Genomic DNA, 23,106 nt, shown 5'->3' on the forward strand with positions numbered 1-23,106 from the left:
ACTTGCTCCACTGCTGCACCCATTTCGACTGCATCGGTCATGTCTGCAGCTACTGTGTGTGTTTTACCATGTTTGGCAGCTTCACAGTCATGAAGATACGTGATAACTGCTTGCTGTAAGCGTGTGGCTGACCCATCATATACAGATTGCAGTCCATGTCTACGAGCTTCACCATCATCCGAATCTACAGGACACAGCCATATGCTGTTCTTTCAAGTCATGCGCCACAAAAGTAAAAGTTTTGGAATCAAGATTTCTTTTCAGTGTTTGGTTACCTCCATTGTCATGTTGGAAGGAAGGACCAGGCCGACATGTTGTCGGAACATCTAATCCATGTGGACGGGACCTCTGACGCTGCCTGGAACGTGTTGGGGAACGTTGCAGAAAACAAAAAAATTTCCTACGGTTTCACCAAGATCCATCTAGGAGTTCATCTAGCAACGAGTGATCGGATGCATCTACATACCTTTGTAGATCGCGAGCGGAAGCGTTCGAAGAACGGGGATGAGGTAGTCGTACTCGACGTGATCCAAATCACCGGAGATCCTAGCGCCTAACGGACGGCACCTCCGCGTTCAACACACATACGGTCAGCGTAACGTCTCCTCCTTCTTGATCCAGCAAGGGGGAAGGAGAGGTTGATGAAGATCCAGCAGCACGACGGCGTGGTGGTGGATGCAGGGCGTCACAGTAGCAGGGCTTCGCCGTATACTACGAGAGGAAGAGGTGTAGCAGGGGAGAGGGAGGCGCCAAGACTCAAGGTGCGACTGCCCCCTCCCTCCCCCTCATATATATAGGCTCCCCTAGGGGGGGCGCCAGCCCTAGGAGATTGGATCTCCTAGGGGGGGCGGCGGCCAGGGCTGGAGTGGCCCCCAAGGCAAGGTGGGGCGCCCCCCACCCCTAGGGTTTCAACCCTAGGCGCATGGGGTGGGCCTAGGAGGGCGCACCAGCCCGTCATGGGCTGGTTCCCCTCCCCACTTCAGCCCATGGGGCCCTCTGGGATGGGTGGCCCCACCCGGTGGACCCCCGGGACCTATCCGGTGGTCCCGATACAATACCAGTGACCCCCGAAACTCTCCTGATGGACGAAACTGCACTTCCTATATATAATTCTTCACCTCCGGACCATTCCGGAACTCATCGTGACGTCCGGGATCTCATCCGGGACTCCGAACAACATTCGGGTTACTGCATATACATATCTTCACAACCCTAGCGTCACCAAACCTTAAGTGTGTAGACCCTACAGGTTCGGGAGACATGCAGACATGACCGAGACGACTCTCCGGTCAATAACCAACAGCGGGATCTGGATACCCATGTTGGCTCCCACATGCTCCACGATGATCTCATCGGATGAACCACGATGTCGAGGATTCAAGCAACCCCGTATTCAATTCCCTTTGCCAGTCGGTATGTTACTTGCCCGAGATTCGATCGTCGGCATCCCAATACCTCGTTCAATCTCGTTACCGGCAAGTCACTTTACTCGTACCGTAATGCATGATCCTGTGACCAGACACTTGGTCACTTTGAGCTCATAATGATGATGCATTACCGAGTGGGCCCAGTGATACCTCTCCGTCATACGGAGTGACAAATCCTAGTCTTGATCCGTGTCAACCCAACAGACACTTTCGGAGATACCCATAGTATACCTTTATTGTCACCCAGTTACGTTGTGACGTTTGGTACACCCAAAGCACTCCTACGGTATCCGGGAGTTACACGATCTCATGGTCTAAGGAAAGGATACTTGACATTGGAAAAACTCTAGCAAACGAACTATACGATCTTGTGCTATGTTTAGGATTGGGTCTGTCCATCACATCATTCTCCTAATGATGTGATCTCGTTATTAATGACATCCAAGTCCATAGTCAGGAAACCATGACTATCTGTTGATCAACGAGCTAGTCAACTAGAGGCTTACTAGGGACATGTTGGTGTCTATTATTCACACATGTATTACGATTTCCGGATAACACAATTATAGCATGAATAAAGACAATTATCACGAACAACGAAATATAATAATAATGCTTTTATTATTGCCTCTAGGGCATATTTCCAACAGTCTCCCACTTGCACTAGAGTCAATAATCTAGTTACATTGTGATGAATCGAACACCCATGGAATTCTGGTGTTGATCATGTTTTGCTCTAGGGAGAGGTTTAGTCAACGGATCTACTACATTCAGGTCCGTATGTACTTTACAAATATCTATGTCTCCATCCTGAACATTTTCACGAATGGAGTTGAAGCGACGCTTGATGTGCCTGGTCTTCTTGTGAAACCTGGGCTCCTTAGCAAGTGCAATAGCTCCAGTGTTGTCACAGAAGAGTTTGCTTGGCCCCGACGCATTGGGTATGACTCCTAGGTCGGTGATGAACTCCTTCACCCAAATTGCTTCATGCGCTGCCTCCGAGGCTGCCATGTACTCCGCTTCACATGTAGATCCCGCCATGACGCTCTGCTTGCAACTGCACCAGCTTACTGCCCCACCATTCAAAATATACACGTATCCGATTTGTGACTTTGAGTCATCCAGATCTATGTCGAAGCTAGCGTCGACGTAACCCTTTACGATGAGCTCTTCGTCACCTCCATAAACGAGAAACATTTCCTTAGTCCTTTTCAGGTACTTCAGGATATTCTTGACCGCTGTCCAGTGTTCCTTGCCGGGATTACTTTGGTACCTTCCTACCAAACTTACGGCAAGGTTTACATCAGGTCTGGTACACAGCATGGCATACATAATAGAACCTATGGCTGAGGCATAGGGGATGACACTCATCTCTTCTATATCTTCTGCCGTGGTCGGACATTGAGCTGAGCTCAATTTCACACCTTGTAACACAGGCAAGAACCCCTTCTTAGACTGATCCACATTGAATTTCTTCAATATCTTATCAAGGTATGTGCTTTGTGAAATACCTATGAGGTGTCTTGATCTATCTCTATAGATCTTGATGCCTAATATATATGCAGCTTCTCCAAGGTCCTTCATTGAAAAACTCTTATTCAAGTAGGCCTTAATGCTGTCCAAGAGTTCTATATCATTTCCCATCAAAAGTATGTCATCTACATATAATATGAGAAATGCTACAGAGCTCCCACTCACTTTCTTGTAAACGTAGGCTTCTCCATAAGTCTGCGTAAACCCAAACGCTTTGATCATCTCATCAAAGCGAATGTTCCAAATCCGAGATGCTTGCACCAGCCCATAAATCGAGCGTTGGAGCTTGCACACCTTGTCAGCATTCTTAGGATCGACAAAACCTTCCGGCTGCATCACATACAATTCTTCCTTAAGTAAACCATTAAGGAATGCCGTTTTGACATCCATTTGCCATATCTCATAATCGTAGAATGCGGCAATTGCTAACATGATTCAGACGGACTTTAGCTTCGCTACCGGTGAGAAAGTCTCATCGTAGTCAACCCCTTGAACTTGTCGATAACCCTTAGCGACAAGCCGAGCTTTATAGATGGTCACATTACCATCCGCGTCTGTCTTCTTCTTAAAGATCCATTTATTTTCTATGGCTCGCCGCTCAACGGGCAAGTCAGTCAAACTCCATACTTCATTTTCATACATGGATCCTATCTCGGATTTCATGGCTTCCAGCCATTTGTCGGAATCAGGGCCCGCCATTGCTTCTTCATAGTTCGAAGGTTCACCATTGTCTAACAACATGATTTCCAAGACAGGGTTGTCGTACCACTCTGGTGCGGAACGTGTCCTTGTGGACCTACGAATTTCAGTAGGAGCTTGATCAGAAGTATCTTGATCATCATCATTAACTTCCTCTCTAGTCGGTGCAGGCACCTCAGGAACATTTTCTTGAGTTGCGCCATTTTCCGGTTCAAGAGGTAATACTTCATCAAGTTCTACTTTCCTCCCACTTACTTCTTTCGAGAGAAACTCCTTCTCTAGAAAGGATCCATTCTTGGCAACAAAGATCTTGCCTTCGGATCTGAGGTAGAAGGTATACCGAATAGTTTCTTTAGGGTATCCTATGAAGACGCATTTTTCCGACTTGGGTTCGAGCTTTTCAGGTTGAAGTTTCTTGACATAAGCATCGCATCCCCAAACTTTTAGAAATGACAGCTTAGGTTTCTTCCCAAACCATAATTCATACGGTGTCGTCTCAACGGATTTCGACGGAGCCCTATTTAAAGTGAATGCGGCAGTCTCCAAAGCATGGCCCCAAAAAGATAGCGGTAAATCGGTAAGAGACATCATAGATCGCACCATATCTAATAGAGTGCGATTACGACGTTCGGACACACCATTACGCTGAGGTGTTCCAGGCGGCGTGAGTTGTGAAACTATTCCACATTTTCTTAAGTGTGTGCCAAATTCATGACTCAAGTATTCTCCTCCACGATCTGATCGTAGGAACTTGATTTTCCTGTCACGTTGATTTTCAACCTCACTCTGAAATTCCTTGAACTTTTCAAAGGTCTCAGACTTGTGTTTCATCAAATAGATATACCCATATCTACTCAAGTCATCAGTGAGGGTGAGAACATAACGATAGACACCGCAAGCCTCAACACTCATTGGACCGCACACATCAGTATGTATGATTTCCAATAAGTTGGTTGCTCGCTCCATTGTTCGTGAGAACGGAGTCTTGGTCATTTTACCCATGAGGCATGGTTCGCACGTGTCAAATGATTCATAATCAAGAGACTCTAAAAGTCCATCTGCATGGAGCTTCTTCATGCGTTTGACACCTATGTGACCAAGGCGGCAGTGCCACAAGTATGTGGGACTATCATTATCAACCTTACATCTTTTGGTATTCACACTATGAACATGTGTAGCATTACGCTCGAGATTCATTAAGAATAAACCATTCACCATCGGAGCATGACCATAAAACATATCTCTCATATAAATAGAACAACCATTATTCTCGGATTTAAATGAGTAGCCATCTCGTATCAAACGAGATCCTGATACAATGTTCATGCTCAAACTTGGCACTAAATAACAATTATTGAGGTTCAAAACTAATCCCGTAGGTAAATGAAGAGGCAGCGTGCCGACGGCGATCACATCGACCTTGGAACCATTCCCAACGCGCATCGTCACCTCGTCCTTCGCCAGTCTCCGCTTATTCCGTAGCTCCTGCTTTGAGTTACAAATGTGAGCAACTGCATCGGTATCAAATACCCAAGAGCTACTACGAGTACTGGTAAGGTACACATCAATTACATGTATATCACATATACCTTTTGTTTTGCCAGCCTTCTTGTCCGCTAAGTATTTGGGGCAATTCCGCTTCCAGTGACCACTTCCCTTGCAATAAAGGCACTCAGTCTCGGGCTTGGGTCCATTCTTTGGCTTCTTCCCGGCAGCTTGCTTGCCGGGCGCGGCAACTTCCTTGCCGTCCTTCTTGAAGTTCTTCTTACCCTTGCCCTTTTTGAACTTAGTGGTTTTATTCACCATCAACACTTGATGTTCCTTCTTGACTTCTACCTCTGCTGATTTCAGCATAGCAAATACTTCAGGAATGGTCTTTTCCATCCCCTGCATATTGAAGTTCATCACAAAGCTCTTGTAGCTTGGTGGAAGCGACTGGAGGATTCTGTCAATGACCGCGTCATCTGGGAGATTAACTCCCAGCTGAGTCAAGTGGTTATGCAACCCAGACATAGTGAGTATGTGCTCACTGACAGAACTATTTTCCTCCATCTTACAGCTGAAGAATTTGTCGGAGACTTCATATCTCTCGACCCGGGCATGAGCTTGAAAAACCATTTTCAGCTCTTCGAACATCTCATATGCTCCATGTCTCTCAAAACATTTTTGGAGTCCCGGCTCTAAGCTGTAAAGCATGCCGCACTGAACGAGGGAGTAGTCATCGGTACGTGCCTGCCAAGCGTTCATAACGTCTTGTTCTGCAGGGAGAACAGGTGCGTCACCCAGCGGTGCTTGTAGGACATAATCTTTCTTGGCAGCTATGAGGATGATCCTCAGGTTTCGGACCCAGTCCGTGTAGTTGCTGCCATCGTCTTTCAGCTTGGTTTTCTCTAGGAACGCGTTGAAGTTGAGGACTACGTTGGCCATTTGATCTACAAGACATATTGTAAATATTTTAGACTAAGTTCATGATAATTAAGTTCATCTAATCAAATTTTAATGAACTCCCACTTAGATAGACATCCCTCTTCTAGTCATCTAAGTATAACATGATCCGAGTTAATTAGGCCGTGTCCGATCATCACGTGAGACGGACCAATCAACGTCGGTGAACATCTTCATGTTGATCGTATCTTCTATACGACTCAAGCTCGACCTTTCGATCTTCTGTGTTCCGAGGCCATGTCTGTACATGCTAGGCTCGTCAAGTCAACCTAAGTGTTTGCATGTGTAAATCTGTCTTACACCCGTTGTATGTGAACGTTAGAATCTATCACACCTGATCATCACGTGGTGCTTTGAAACAACGAACTGTCGCAACGGTGCACGGTTAGGGGGAACACTTTCTTGAAATTATTATGAGGGATCATCTTATTTACTACCGTCGTTCTAAGTAAACAAGATGCAAAACATGATAAACATCACATGCAATCAAATAATAATAGTGACATGATATGGCCAATATCACATAGCTCCTTTGATCTCCATCTTGGGGCTCCATGATCATCTTGTCACCGGCTTGACACCATGATCTCCATCATCATGATCTCCTTCATCGTGTCTCCATGAAGTTGCTCACCAACTATTACTTCTACTACTATGGCTAACGCGTTTAGCAATAAATTAAAGTAATTTACATGGCGTTTCTCAATGACACGCAGGTCATACAAAAAATAAAGACAACTCATATGGCTCCTGTCGGTTGTCATACTCATCGACATGCAAGTCGTGATTCCTATTACAATAGCATGAGCATCTCATACATCACATATATATCATTCATCATTCATCACAACTTTGGCCATATCATATAACAAAGCACTTGCTGCAAAAACAAGTTAGACGTCCTCTAATTGTTGTTGCAAGTTTTACGTGGCTGAAATAGGGTTCTAGCAAGAACGTTTTCTTACCTACGTGAAAGCCACAACGTGATTTGTCAACTTCTTTTTACCCTTCATAAGGACCCTTTTCATCGAATCCGCTTCAATTAAAGTGGGAGAGACAGACACCCGCCAGCCACCTTATGCAACTAGTGCATGTCAGTCGGTGGAACCGGTCTCACGTAAGCGTACGTGTAAGGTTGGTCCGGGCCGCTTCATCCCACAATACCGCTAAAGCAAGATAAGACTAGTAGCGGCAAGAAAGTTGACAACATCTACGCCCACAACAAATTGTGTTCTACTCGTGCATAAAGAACTACGCATAGACCTAGCTCATGATGCCACTGTTGGGGAACGTTGCAGAAAACAAAAAAAATTCCTACGGTTTCACCAAGATCCATCTAGGAGTTCATCTAGCAACAAGTGATCGGATGCATCTACATACCTTTGTAGATCGCGAGCGGAAGCGTTCAAAGAACGGGGATGAGGTAGTCGTACTCGACGTGATCCAAATCACCGGAGATCCTAGCGCTGAACGGACGGCACCTCCGCGTTCAACACACGTACGGTCAGCGTAACGTCTCCTCCTTCTTGATCTAGCAAGGGGGAAGGAGAGGTTGATGAAGATCCAGCAGCACAACGGCGTGGTGGTGGATGCAGGGCGTCACAGTAGCAGGGCTTCGCCGTATACTACGAGAGGAAGAGGTGTAGCAGGGGAGAGGGAGGCGCCAAGACTCAAGGTGCGGCTGCCCCCTCCCTCCCCCTCATATATATAGGCTCCCCTAGGGGGGCGCCGGCCCTAGGAGATTGGATCTCCTAGGGGGGGCGGCGGCCAGGGCTGGAGTGGCCCCCAAGGCAAGGTGGGGCGCCCCCCCACCCCTAGGGTTTCAACCCTAGGCGCATGGGGTGGGCCTAGGGGGGCGCACCAGCCCATCATGGGCTGGTTCCCCTCCCCACTTTGGCCCATGGGGCCCTCCGGGATGGGTGGCCCCACCCGGTGGACCCCGTGACCCTTCCGGTGGTCCCGGTACAATACCGGTGACCCCGAAACTTGTCTCGATGGCCGAAACAGCACTTCCTATATATAATTCTTTACCTCCAGACCATTCCTAAACTCCTCGTGACGTCCGGGATCTCATCCGGGACTCCGAACAACATTTGGGTTACTGCATATACATATCTTCACAACCCTAGCATCACCGAACCTTAAGTGTGTAGACCCTACGGGTTCGGGAGACATGCAGACATGACCGAGACGACTCTCCGGTCAATAACCAACAGCGGGATCTGGATACCCATGTTGGCTCCCACATGCTCCACGATGATCTCATTGGATGAAACACGATGTCGAGGATTCAAGCAACCCCGTATTCAATTCCCTTTGCCAGTCGGTATGTTACTTGCCCGAGATTCGATCGTCGGTATCCCAATACCTCGTTCAATCTCGTTAGCGGCAAGTCACTTTACTCGTACCGTAATGCATGATCCCGTGACCAGACACTTGGTCACTTTGAGCTCATAATGATGATGCATTACCGAGTGGGCCCAGTGATACGTCTCCGTCATACGGAGTGACAAATCCCAGTCTTGATCCGTGTCAACCCAACAGACACTTTCGGAGATACCCGTAGTATACCTTTATTGTCACCCAGTTACGTTGTGACCTTTGGTACACCCAAAGCACTCCTACGGTATCCGGGAGTTACACGATCTCATGGTCTAAGGAAAGGATACTTGACATTGGAAACCTCTAGCAAACGAACTATACGATCTTGTGCTATGTTTAGGATTGGGTCTTGTCCATCACATCATTCTCCTAATGATGTGATCTCGTTATTAATGACATCCAATGTCCATAGTCAGGAAACCATGACTATCTGTTGATCAACGAGCTAGTCAACTAGAGGCTTACTAGGGACATGTTGGTGTCTATTATTCACACATGTATTACGATTTCCGGATAACACAATTATAGAATGAATAAAGACAATTATCACGAACAAGCAAATATAATAATAATGCTTTTATTATTGCCTCTAGGGCATATTTCCAACAGAACGCTGCTCTCCCCTATCTGCTGGACTGCCTGGTGCATCTGGAACACCATGCCAACCCAGCAATATAGGGCCGCTGATGGGGGGGTCTTCATCGTCAGCATCTCCTGGCCTTGCACTACCAACCACAAGTACTGCTGATTGACACATAATACCAAGGTTATTTTTAAACATCTCCTGTTTTGTTTCGATATAGTAATGCTTTGTTAAATCAACATGTAGTCATGTAGGGACATTTTTGTCAAATTCAGAAGTAAACCTCCTATCCAGGTGATCCACCGGATGCATGTGTTCAGGGCAGCTAGCAAATCATTTAAGTTATTCAATCCCGACATAGTTGTTTCACCATTCATTGCTTCAGCTATGTCCATGTAGTCGATTGGGACTTGGGATGCTACTGCCAGAAAGTCGTCATCCAACTCTGCAAAACACAGATTTTTTTCAGGATCATTTCTAACAAATATTAATTAAAAATAACATTGGAGGAATGTATTGATAGGACCATACCTGTCGAATCATCTTCTTCACCAGAATAGTCAGTACGCACCAATGATGCACCCCCCAAGAACTCATCATCTAGATCTGAACACCGGAAAATAGTTGACATTAGATCTGACTGACATTTTTGTGATGCTTGGGAATGGCTGCAGCATATTGGTATGTCAGCAATTTATACCCTCGTTATGACGCAAGGCATCCTATCCCCTGCTGACCATACGCTCACCGTTGGCTTGCATTCAGCAGCTCCCTCCAGTTGTTGTCCCTAACTTCGCCTTCAGTTAGGATCTCCCCTGCAGCTTCACCTTCGTTTTGTTGTTGGTGACCTTGGGTGTCCCTCTCCAGTTCTGCCTAGTTTATCTGCATGAATGTCTGCTCCAGCATCTGCATAGTCACAATTGAAATCATTAAATAAAACAAGCACTATTCATCCAGAATCAGAACGTAAAATGTGCAAACAACAATGCTGATGATCGCTTTCCTTTATTTGTTACCTTCGGCGCCTGCGTCCGCTCCAACGTTTGAAAGAAGTCTTCTAGCTTGACCAAATATGCCTGCCATCAATTTTTTCTTAATATGTTACATACCACGTCCAAAACAAGATAGCTTTATGCATTGAGTTGTATGACAAACCTTCGACAACTTCTGGATTATCCATAGCTTGCTCCACAACAGCTAGTGCAGCCGCAGATAAGGTCCTTAGACGCTCACGTCTCTCCTCGTCAACATGCACTGGATCATCATGAGAAGTTCCTTCCCTATGCAGGAAAATTCCATGGATTTGCGCAAATGTTACACAGATGAATAATTTTCAGAATGGTACAAATTCCTTACTTGTAGTGCAACCTATGTCGCTACCACAAATGAAATTTAGTTTGTTCAAGAATTTCCTTAGACCCACATTCTAGGTCTGCTTTCGCCTGGGCCTCAAGTTCTGCCAGCTCTGCTCTCAGGTTCTCTCCCCTGCTACGTAGCATAGCTGGATCTCTAGCATTTCCCCTTGCTACACTCCCCCCAGTGTCTTGATCACCAATTCTAGGCTGCAGATGTTGCCTCATGCGGTTCATGCTACGCGGGCCTGCATGGTAATAGCAGCATGTTGAAGCTCCATATCAACACTTGTTTTTCCAATTATTACAACTTCATTTCGGAAATGATAATGGGAAATGCAATTTTCTTTGTCAATACTTGCCTGTAACACGGGCATTCCAGACATCATTGCTGATTCTTATGCTGGCATTGGGATTTGGTGGATCAATGTTTGCACCCGCATCGACATTTGAAAAAAACATTAGTTAGTCCTCGTGCACTCGTTCTTTTCTTATTATCATTGTATGATATCTTTCGAATGGTAAGTGCTACGAAGCAAACCTCTTATGTCAGCTCGTTCCAACATTCTGCCTAGTCGGACACTAGGGTTGATTGGTTCATCATCACTGTCGCTGCTCGAGCTATCTGAACTCTCTTCTGCTGCCCATTTACCTTTAGCAGTTGTGTGTTCCCTATGCTTCTCTTCATCCTCGGATTCAACTCTGGGATCCTCGTCGCCTTCCACTCTGGAACAATCCATGGCAGCCTGTTGGTTTGCAACAATGATATCCTGAACAGCTCGCAACACTTCAAGTTGTGTTGTTTCCCACCGAAAACATAGCATTGTTTCAGTAAATTAGGCTACATTATTCTGAAATCTTGGCAAGCTCTCTCTTATTTTTCAATGGAAATCACTAACGCTCGTTCCTCTTTACCTGGATGTCGCAGGATCCCACCAGGCTCGCCCACCACCCGATGCCACACATCATCTATGGGTTGAACTCATCATAAGACTTGGTCTGCACATGTGAAGCAACAAAATTTTTCTGTGTTAGTTCACATTTGCATGGACAGCAAGTACATTAATTTTTTATCAGGTCTTACATTAAAAATAGAGGGGTATTCCCTTGTGAAATATATCAGCCTCCTGCATATCTCCCCGGTGTAAACGCTGATGCGGGGGACGGTGTGCGGCTCCACATTATCTGCACCGAAGTTCATCCAGTCGAAGAACCACGGCTGCTAGTGTTCAATCAAGAAAACAAGGGAAGTGGACGAACGTGTTAGGGATTCAGTTTCTTTCATTTGTATATGATGATTCAGTGCATACATGTTGTAAAATACTATCCGAATGCACTTACAATGAGAGCCAAATGGCTACCGCCCACAATCAGAGTTCTGATCCCAGCCGCCAAATCTTTTTGCAGTTTCTTCACAGCTACTCTGATGATTTCAAATGCCCATTCTGCTAGATCGTACTCACTAGTCCCCTCATCGCAGAGCACACACGCAAACATCTCCCAAGGGATCAAAGTGTAGGACTGCTTAGGACCAACACATGTCCCAGCCGCTAACAGTGAGAAAGCCATCTCAAAAGTTCTGTCTCTATAACCGAGATCTCCTGAAGCGATCATTCTATTGATAGCATCGCTTACGGCGTGAATTGTCAACCCCCCGTCCCTGGCATGCTTCTTACTCTCTATCCCTAGGATTGTTCTAATAAGTAGTGCCAAATTCTGCCTATGTTTTGGAGGCAACTTTATCAGACTGACTTGGTGGCCACTATTACTCAGACCCAATGTTCTAACAATGGATCTTGGAGTGAAATATCTATGCTGGCCATCAGGGAAAGTGAATCTCATGTCTTGCCACCTAAACCTACTAAGTAGCCATGCATAGAACCTTCTATCAGCCTCCCCAGTCCAAGCAGCAGTCAACAAGCTGGCCATGCCAGTTCTATGCACTAGTGGGTAGTGACTGAACCCTAGTCGGAGGACATGTTGACAGCTCCAAGTACACCTTACTACTCTACCATGGAGTATTGTCAATTCGGCTAGCAGGCCTGGCGGCACAATTTGTATTACTTAACCGGCATGATGTGGATACCCATGAGCCAACACAAGCGTACGGCGAGGTACACGCCTTCTCGACGACCCTTGGTTGTTGTCATTGACCATCACTCGCCTCCTTTTCCTTGTAGCGTCCTTCGGCACCTCTCCGACGGTAGCAGCTCCACCCTGCAAGATTTGTTGCCGGACGACCACACCCATCAGGCTTAATCTGTAGCACTAAAAAACATTGCAAGAGTAGAACAGCGCAGAAAGAATTGAATCGAATCCTGATGGACGGGGCGAAGATGATTTTTGCGGATAAGATGAACTGCTGGATATCATCGTACCGAGGCATTGGGGGTGGCTGGAGAAGTGCTCCCACCTCGAGCACCGGCTCCATCGCTGGATCCTTCGCTGGGTCCGACGAATGTTGGTTTTTTCTTCTTTCCATCGCCATCACCATCTCCACATGGTAGATTCCTCTTGTGTGGACGATCCAGCAATTCCATGCCCAATGCCCTACCCAAGGAGTCATGGATTTGGAGTTAGAAAAGGACAGCACCACCAACCAATGGAAAATCTACCTCAAAAGTGCAGCCCAAAGAAAAGTGAAAAGTGCAGCTTGGAAAGCACCCTTGGCACTTATTCTGCTGCCAAATCGGGGAACCTCCCTTGAGCACTATCGGCGGGGGCGCAGATGATCTCGTCGTCGTCTCAACACTCGGTCGCCATATCTAGTTCTGCTCCAACAGTGTTTATGGGGGATGGAGCAGTGGAGGAGGAGGAAGTGAAGCGGCTGGGATGGAGAAAGTAGTACTCTGGTGTTGGGCAACGTAGTAATTTCAAAAATTTCCTACGCACACGCAAGATCATGGTGATGCATAGCAACGAGAGGGGAGAGTGTTGTCTACGTACCCTCGTAGACCGAAGCGGAAGCGTTGACGCAACGTAGAGGAAGTAGTCGTACGTCTTCCCGGTCCAACCGATCCAAGCACCGTTACTCCGGCACCTCTGAGTTCTTGGCACACATTTAGCTCAATGACGCTCCCCGGGCTCCGATCCAGCAAAGCATCGGGGAGGAGTTCCGTCAGCACGACGGCGTGGTGATGATCTTGATGTTCAACCGTCGCAGGGCTTCGCCTAAGCACCGCTATAATATGACCGAGGTGTAATATCGTGGAGGGGGGCACCGCACACGGCTAAGGAACGATCACGAAGATCAACTTGTGTGTCTATGGGGTGCCCCCTGCCCCCGTATATAAAGGAGTGGAGGAGGAGAGGGCCGACCCTCTCTATGGCGCGCCCTAGGGGAGTCCTACTCCCACCGAGAGTAGGATTCCCCCTTTCCTAGTCCAACTAGGAGTCCTTCCATGTAGTAGGAGTAGGAAACAAGGAAGGGGCGCAGCCCCTCCCCCTAGTCCAATTCGGACTAGGCCTTGGGGGGCGCGCGGCCTGCCCTAGGCAGCCCCTCTCTCTTTCCCGTATGGCCCAATAAGGCCCAATACTTCTCCCGGCGAATTCCCGTAACTCTCCGGTACTCCAAAAAATACCCGAATCACTCGGAACCTTTCCGAAGTCCGAATATAGTCGTCCAATATATCGATCTTTATGTCTCGACCATTTCGAGACTCCTCGTCATGTCCCCGATCTTATCCGGGACTCCGAACTCCTTTGGTACATCAAAACTCATAAACTCATAATATAGCTGTCATCGAAACCTTAAGCGTGCGGACCCTACGGTTCGAGAACAATGTAGACATGACCGAGACACGTCTCCGGTCAATAACCAATAGCGGGACCTGGATGCCCATATTGGTTCCTACATATTCTATGAAGATCTTTTATCGGTCAGACCGCATAACAACATACGTTGTTCCCTTTGTCATTGGTATGTTACTTGCCCGAGATTCGATCGTCGGTATCCAATACATAGTTCAATCTCGTTACCGGCAAGTCTCTTTACTCGTTCCGTAATACATCATCCCGCAACTAACTCATTAGTTGCAATGCTTGCAAGGCTTAAGTGATGTGCATTACCAAGAGGGCCCAGAGATACCTCTCCGACATTCGGAGTGACAAATCCTAATCTCGAAATACGCCAACCCAACATGTACCTTTGGAGACACCTGTAGAGCTCCTTTATAATCACACAGTTACGTTGTGACGTTTGGTAGAACACAAAGTGTTCCTCCGGCAAACGGGAGTTGCATAATCTCATAGTCATAGGAACATGTATAAGTCATGAAGAAAGCAATAGCAACATACTAAACGATCGGGTGCTAAGCTAATGGAATGGGTCATGTCAATCAGATCATTCAACTAATGATGTGATCCCGTTAATCAAATAACAACTCTTTGTCGATGGTTAGGAAACATAACCATCTTTGATTAACGAGCTAGTCAAGTAGAGGCATACTAGTGACACTCTGTTTGTCTATGTATTCACACATGTATTATGTTTCCGGTTAATACAATTCTAGCATGAATAATAAACATTTATCATGATATAAGGAAATAAATAATAACTTTATTATTGCCTCTAGGGCATATTTCCTTCAGTCTCCCACTAGCACTAGAGTCAATAATCTAGATCACATCACCATGTGATTTAACATCAATAGTTTACATCTTTATGTGACTAACACCCAATGGGTTTACTAGATTCAATAATCTAGTTCACATCGCTTATGTGATTAAGACCCAAAAAGTGATCATGTTTTGCTTGTGAGAGAAGTTTAGTCAATGGGTCTGCCACATTCAGATCCGCGTGTATTTTCCAAATTTCTATGTCAACAATGCTCTGCATGGAGCTACTCTAGCTAATTGCTCCCACTTTCAATATGTATCCAGATTGAGACTTAGAGTCATCTGGATCAGTGTCAAAACTTGCATCGGCGTAACCCTTTACGACGAACCTTTTGTCACCTCCGTAATCGAGAAACATATCCTTATTCCACTAAGGATAATTTTGACCGCTGTCCAGTGATCTACTCCTAGATCACTATTGTACTCCCTTGCCAAACTCAGTGGTAGGGTATACAATAGATCTGGTAGACGGCATGGCATACTTTATAGAACCTATGACCAAGGCATAGGGAATGACATTCATTCTCTTTCTATCTTCTGTCGTGGTCTGGCTTTGAGTCTTACTCAATTTCACACCTTGTAACATAGGCAAGAAACTCTTTCTTTGACTGTTCTATTTTGAACTACTTCAAAATCTTGTCAAGGTATGTATTTATTGAAAAAACTTATCAAGCGTCTTGATCTATCTCTATAGATCTTGATGCTCAATATGTAAGCAACTTCACCGAGGTCTTTCTTTGAAAAACTCCTTTCAAACACTCCTTTATGCTTTGCAGAATAATTCTACATTATTTCCGATCAACAATATGTCATACACATATACTTATCAGAAATGCTGTAGTGCTCCCACTCACTTTCTTGTAAATACAGGCTTCACCGCAAGTCTGTATAAAACTATATGCTTTGATCAACTTATCAAAGCGTATATTCCAACTCCGAGATTCATGCACCAGTCCATAGATGGATCGTTGGAGCTTGCATATTTAGTTAACACCTTTAGGATCGACAAAACCTTCTAGTTGCATTGTATACAACTCTTCTTTAGTAAATCCATTAAGGAATGCAGTTTTTTTTATCCATTTGCCAGATTTCATAAAATGTGGCAATTGCTAACATGATTCGGACAGACTTTAAGCATAGATACGAGTGAGAAAATCTCATCGTAGTCAACACTTTGAACTTGTCGAAACCCTTTTGCGACAATTCTAGCTTTGTAGATAGTAACACTACTATCAGCGTCCGTCTTCCTCTTAAAGATCCATTTATTTTCTATGGCTTGCCGATCATCGGGAAAGTCAACCAAAGTCCATACTTTGTTCTCATACATGGATCCCATCTCAGATTTCATGGCCTCAAGCCATTTTGCAGAATCTGGGCTCATCATCACTTCCTCATAGTTCGCAAGTTCGTCATGGTCTAGTAACATGACTTCCAGAACAGGATTACCGTACCACTCTAGTGCAGATCTCACTCTGGTTTACCTAGGAGATTCGGTAGTAACTTGATCTGAAGTTACATGATCATCATCATTAGCTTCCTCACTAATTTGTGAAGTAGTCACAGGAACAGATTTCTGTGATGAACTACTTTCCAATAAGCGAGCAGGTACAGTTACCTCATCAAGTTCTACTTTCCTCCCACTCACTTCTTTCGAGAGAAACTCCTTCTCTAGAAAGGATCCATTCTTAGCAATGAATGTCTTGCCTTCGGATCTGTGATAGAAGGTGTACCCAACTGTCTCCTTTGGGTATCCTATGAAGACATATTTCTCCGATTTGGGTTTGAGCTTATTAGGATGAAATTTTTTCATATAAGCATCACAACCCCAAACTTTAAGAAACGACAACTTTGGTTTCTTGCCAAACCACAGTTCAGATTTGTGTCATCTCAATGGACTTAGATGGTGCCCTATTTAATGTGAATGCAGCTGTCTCTAATGCATAACCCCAAAACGATAGTGGTAGATCGGTAAGAGACATCATAGATCGCACCATATCTAATAAAGTACGGTTATGACATTCGGACACACCATTATGCTGTGGTGTTCCAGGTGGCATGAGTTTGTGAAACTATTCCACATTGTTTTAATTGAAGACCAAACTCGTAACTCAAATATTTTACTTCTGCGATCATATCGTAGAAACTTTTATTTTCTTGTCACGATGATTTTCCACTTCACTCTGAAATTCTTTGAACTGTTCAAATGTTTCAGACTTATGTTTCATCAAGTAGATATCCCCATATCTGCTCAAATCATATGTGAAGGTCAGAAAATAATGATACCTGCTGCAAGCCTTAATATTCATCGGACCACATACATCAGTATGTATGATTTCCAACAAATCTGTTGCTTGCTTCATTGTTCCGGAGAACGGCGTTTTAGTCATTTTGCCCATAAGGCATGGTTCGCAAGCATCAAGTGATTCATAATCAAGTGATTCCAAAAGCCCATCAGTATGGAGTTTCTTCATGCGCTTTACACCAATATGACTTAAACGGCAGTGCCACAAATAAGTTAAACTATCATTATTAACTTTGCATCTTTTGGTTTCAATATTATGAATATGTGTATCACTACGATCGAGATCCAACGAACTTGTTTCATTGGGTGTATGACCATCGAAGGTTTTTTTTCATGTAAACAGAACAACAATTATTCTCTGACTTTAATAAATAACCGTATTGCAATAAACATGATTAAATCATATTCATGCTCAACGCAAAAAACAAATAACACTTATTTAGGTTCAACACTAATCCGAAAGTATAGGGGAGTGTGCGATGATGATCATATCAATCTTGGAACTACTTCCAACACACATCGTCACTTCACCCTTAACTAGTCTCTGTTTATTCTGCAACTCCTGTTTCGAGTTACTACTCTTAGCAACTGATCCAGTATCAAATACTGAGGGGTTGTTATAAACACTAGTAAAGTACACATCAATAACATGTATATCAAATATACTTTTGTTCACTTTGCCATCCTTCTTATCCGCCAAATACTTGGGGCAGTTCTGCTTCCAGTGGCCAGTCCCTTTGCAGTAGAAGCACTTAGTCTCAGGCTTAGGACCAGACTTGGGCTTCTTCACTTGAGCAGCAACTTGCTTGCTGTTCTTCTTGAAGTTCCCCTTCTTCCCTTTGCCATTTTCTTGAAACTAGTGGTCTTGTTAACCATCAACACTTGATGTTTTTCTTGATTTCTACCTTCGTCGATTTCAGGATCACGAAGAGCTTGGGAATTGTTTCCGTTATCCCTTGCATATTATAGTTCATCACGAAGTTCTACTAACTTGGTGGTGGTGACTAGAGAATTCCGTCAATCACTATTTTATCTGGAAGATTAACTCCCACTTGATTCAAGTGATTGTAGTACCCAGACAATTTGAGCACATGCTCACTACTTGAGCTATTCTCCTCCATCTTTTAGCTATAGAACTTGTTGGAGACTTCATATTTCTCAACTCGGGTATTTGCTTGAAATATTAACTTCAACTCCTGGAACATCTCATATGGTCCATGACGTTCAAAACGTCTTTGAAGTCCCGATTCTAAGCCGTTAAGCATGGTGCACTAAACTATCAAGTAGTCATCATATTGAGCTAGCCAAACGTTCATAACGTCTGCATCTGCTCCTGCAATAGGTCTGTCACCTAGCGGTGCATCAAGGACATAGTTCTTCTGTGCAGCAATGAGGATAAACCTCAGATCACCGATCCAATCCGCATCATTGCTACTAACATCTTTCAAACCAATTTTCTCTAGGAACATATCAAAATAAACATATGAAAGCAACAACGCGAGCTATTGATCTACAACATAGATTTACAAAACACTACCAGGACTAAGTTCATGATAAATTTAAGTTCAATTAATCATATTACTTAAGAACTCCCACTTAGATAGACATCCCTCTAATCCTCTAAGTGATCACGTGATCCAAATCAACTAAACCATGTCCGATCATCACGTGAGATGGAGTAGTTTCAATGGTGAACATCACTATGTTGATCATATCTACTATATGATTCACGCTCGACCTTTCGGTCTCCGTGTTCCGAGGCCATATCTGTATATGCTTGGCTCGTCAAGTATAACCTGGGTATTCCGCGTGTGCAACTGTTTTGCACCCGTTGTATTTGAATGTAGAGCCTATCACACCCGATCATCACGTGGTGTCTCAGCACGAAGAACTTTCGCAACGGTGCATACTCAGGGAGAACACTTCTTGATAATTTAGTGAGAGATCATCTTATAATGCTACCATCAATCAAAGCAAGATAAGATGCATAAAAGATAAACATCACATGCAATCAATATAAGTGATATGATATGGCCATCATCATCTTGTGCCTGTGATCTCCATCTCCGAAGCACCGTCATGATCACCATCGTCACCGGCGCGACACCTTGATCTCCATCGTAGCATCATTGTCGTCTCGCCAATCTTATGCTTCCACGACTATCGCTACCGCTTAGTGATAAAGTAAATCATTACAGTGCGATTGCATTGCATACAATAAAGCGACAACCATATGGCTCCTGCCAGTTGCCGATAACTCGGTTACAAAACATGATCATCTCATACAATAAAATTTAGCATCATGTCTTGACCATATCACATCACAACATGCCCTGCAAAAACAAGTTAGACGTCCTCTACTTTGTTGTTGCAAGTTTTACGTGGCTGCTACGGGCTTAAGCAAGAACCAATCTTACCTACGCATCAAAACCACAACGATAGTTTGTCAAGTTGGTGCTGTTTTAACCTTCGCAAGGACCAGGCCTAGCCACACTCGGTTCAACTAAAGTTGGAGAAACTGTCACCCTCAAGCCACCTATGTGCAAAGCACGGCGATAGAACCAGTCTCGCGTAAGCATACGCGTAATGTCGGTCCGGGCCGCTTCATCCAACAATACCGCCGAACCAAAGTATGACATGCTGGTAAGCAGTATGACTTATATCGCCCACAACTCACTTGTGTTCTACTCGTACATATAACATCAAACCATAAAAACCTTGGCTCGGATGCCACTGTTGGGGAACGTAGTAATTTCAAAAATTTCCTACGCACACGCAAGATCATGGTGATGCATAGCAACGAGAGGGGAGAGTGTTGTCTACGTACCCTCGTAGACCGAAGCGGAAGCGTTGACGCAACATAGAGGAAGTAGTCATACGTCTTCCCGGTCCAACCGATCCAAGCACCATTACTCCGGCACCTCCGAGTTCTTGGCACACGTTCAGCTCGATGACGCTCCCCGGGCTCCGATCCAGCAAAGCATCGGGGAGGAGTGCCATCAGCATGGCGGCGTGGTGACGATCTTGATGTTCAACCATCGCAGGGCTTCACCTAAGCACCGCTACAATATGACCGAGGTGTAATATCGTGGAGGGGGGCACCACACACGGCTAAGGAACGATCACGAAGATCAACTTGTGTGTCTATGGGGTGCCCCCTGCCCCCGTATATAAAGGAGTGGAGGAGGGGAGGGCCGGCCCTCTCTATGGCGCGCCCTAGGGGAGTCCTACTCCCATCGGGAGTAGGATTCCCTCTTTCCTAGTCCAACTAGGAGTCCTTCCATGTAGTAGGAGTAGGAAACAAGGAAGGGGCGCAGCCCCTCCCCCTAGTCCAATTCGGACTAGGCCTTGGGGGGCGCGCGGCCTGCCCTAGGCAGCCCCTCTCTCTTTCCCGTATGGCCCAATAAGGCCCAATACTTCTTCCGGCGAATTCCCGTAACTCTCCGGTACTCCGAAAAATACCTGAATCACTCGGAACCTTTCCGAAGTCCGAATATAGTCGTCCAATATATCGATCTTTACATCTCAACCATTTCGAGACTCCTCGTCATGTCCCCGATCTCATCCGGGACTCTGAACTCCTTTGGTACATCAAAACTCATAAACTCATAATATAACTGTCATCGAAACCTTAAGCGTGCGGACCCTACAGTTCGAGCACAATGTAGACATGACTGAGACACGTCTCCAGTCAATAACCAATAGCGGAACCTGGATGCCCATATTGGTTCCTACATATTCTACGAAGATCTTTTATCGGTCAGACCGCATAACAACATACGTTGTTCCCTTTGTCATCGGTATGTTACTTGCCCGAGATTCGATCGTCGGTATCCAATACCTAGTTCAATCTCGTTACCAGCAAGTCTCTTTACTCGTTCCGTAATACATCATCCCACAACTAACTCATTAGTTGCAATGCTTGCAAGGCTTAAGTGATGTGCATTACCGAGAGGGCCCAGAGATACATCTCCGACATTCGGAGTATGTCGGTGTACTAGAGTAGGGGTACCCTAGTATCCCGAACTTGTGCACGGGCAGTCGCAGTATCCCGATGCAAGGCTTGCCGGGTGACCGCCAAGGTCCTCCGTGGTTCCTTTGGAGCCATTCAAGGACAAAGTATCCAAGCCAAGGAGACAAGACCCCGGCAAGAGGAGCTTGCCGGGAAGGCCAACCAAGGCATCTCAAGGAACTTGCCGCGACGCGCCATGCGTCCCGGCAAGGCCCGGTGAGCGACAAGCTCGCGGACGCAACAGGACAACGGCCGCGGCAAGGCGCTTGCCGCGGCAAGCCACCACTCTCTGCCCGCGCTCCAGCACATCCACCAACGTGTCGCTCTAGGACCCTTCGAGGCGTATGTGGCCGGAGGCTGTGCAGCCAGCGGTGCGCAGTGGCAAGCGGCACTGACAAGATTGCCATCGTGGCAAGCGGTGGCGTCCCTGACGGTCCCTTTTGCACTATTTAGGCGACGCAGACGGGCATTTAATGCCCTGGTCCCCTGCCGTCAGGGTTAGGTTTGATACACTGTAGCAGGTAGCTGTACCAACCGCAACACCTTTCCATTTTTACCCTTGTCTACGTTGCCACCTGTCGGTGACCCCTTGAGCATATAAAAGGAGGCCCATGCGCAATGTAGAGAGAGGAGGGGGAGGAAGAGAACACTCACGCTCAGTCTTATTGGCTGCTGGGGTGTACTGTAGCACTCCGCGCTCCCGAGCAAGAACTCAATACAAACCACAAAGCAGGAGTAGGGTTTTACGCATCCGTGCGGACCGAACCTGGGTAAACTGCTCATGTGCTTCGCCTCGATCCGCACTTCATGCGACCCTCGCCCCCGCCGAACCGAAAGGGACTCGGTCCGCCGGTCCCATAGGTGCTCGTGGATTAGTCCCCCGACATCTTTGGCACGCCAGGTAGGGGGATCGAGGTTGTGTGAACCAGGTCCGGTGTTCACATGAGCTAGATCTTCATCTTCTTCATCGACATGCCGCCGAAGAAGAAGGCTTCGGAGGCGGCTGCTCCGTCCGCGCCGAACCCACCACCGCCGGAGAAAACGGCTGATGGGGCAGACGCCGGCGGAAGAACGGGCGTCGACGAGGGAGCTCACGGTGCTGCCAGGTCCAAGGACAAGGCTGCGCTGTCCATCGGCGGCGTAGCCGACTCCCACAACGACCGGGCGCACTCCAAGACCTCGGCATCCGTACATGCACCGCGCCTATCTCAGGAGGCGCGGGACCGGCAACGTCATGGTACTCACGGTACCATGTGTTTGCTGGACCAAGATCGAGCTGGTGGATCTCGGAGTGCTCAAGACCAGCATGCACGCCAACATGCTGGCACGAGCGAGGCACGGTCGCCTGGACGGGATACTGCTCCTTCTAACATAGTTAGAAGTCCGAGCATATCCCGCTCCTTGCACCGTTCGCCACCGCCACCCGCCACTACAGCAGAAGCTTTGGCGTGAGCTCAACTGCTCCTGGACTACCCTCCAACGGCAGACAAGATCGACGACTGGAGGGCCACCATTCAGAGTCTTATCGGCTTCGCCAACGGCAACACTCAACGGCAGCCGAGCACGTCGCAGCCGCGGCAAGTCATCCAGGCACGAGCCGGTGGCGACAAGACCGGTGGGGGTGCAACCACTATGCACTCTTCGCCCCGAAGGCCAAGATCGCCGACTAGCCGGATCCACCTCGACAGCGACTCCACCGCGTCATCAGATCCACGAGCTCTTCGCGATCAGCGCCAAGTTCTTCACGAACGACA

Source organism: Triticum aestivum, chromosome 2A (genome assembly GCF_018294505.1).
Source record: "Triticum aestivum cultivar Chinese Spring chromosome 2A, IWGSC CS RefSeq v2.1, whole genome shotgun sequence".
Lineage (NCBI taxonomy): Eukaryota > Viridiplantae > Streptophyta > Magnoliopsida > Poales > Poaceae > Triticum > Triticum aestivum.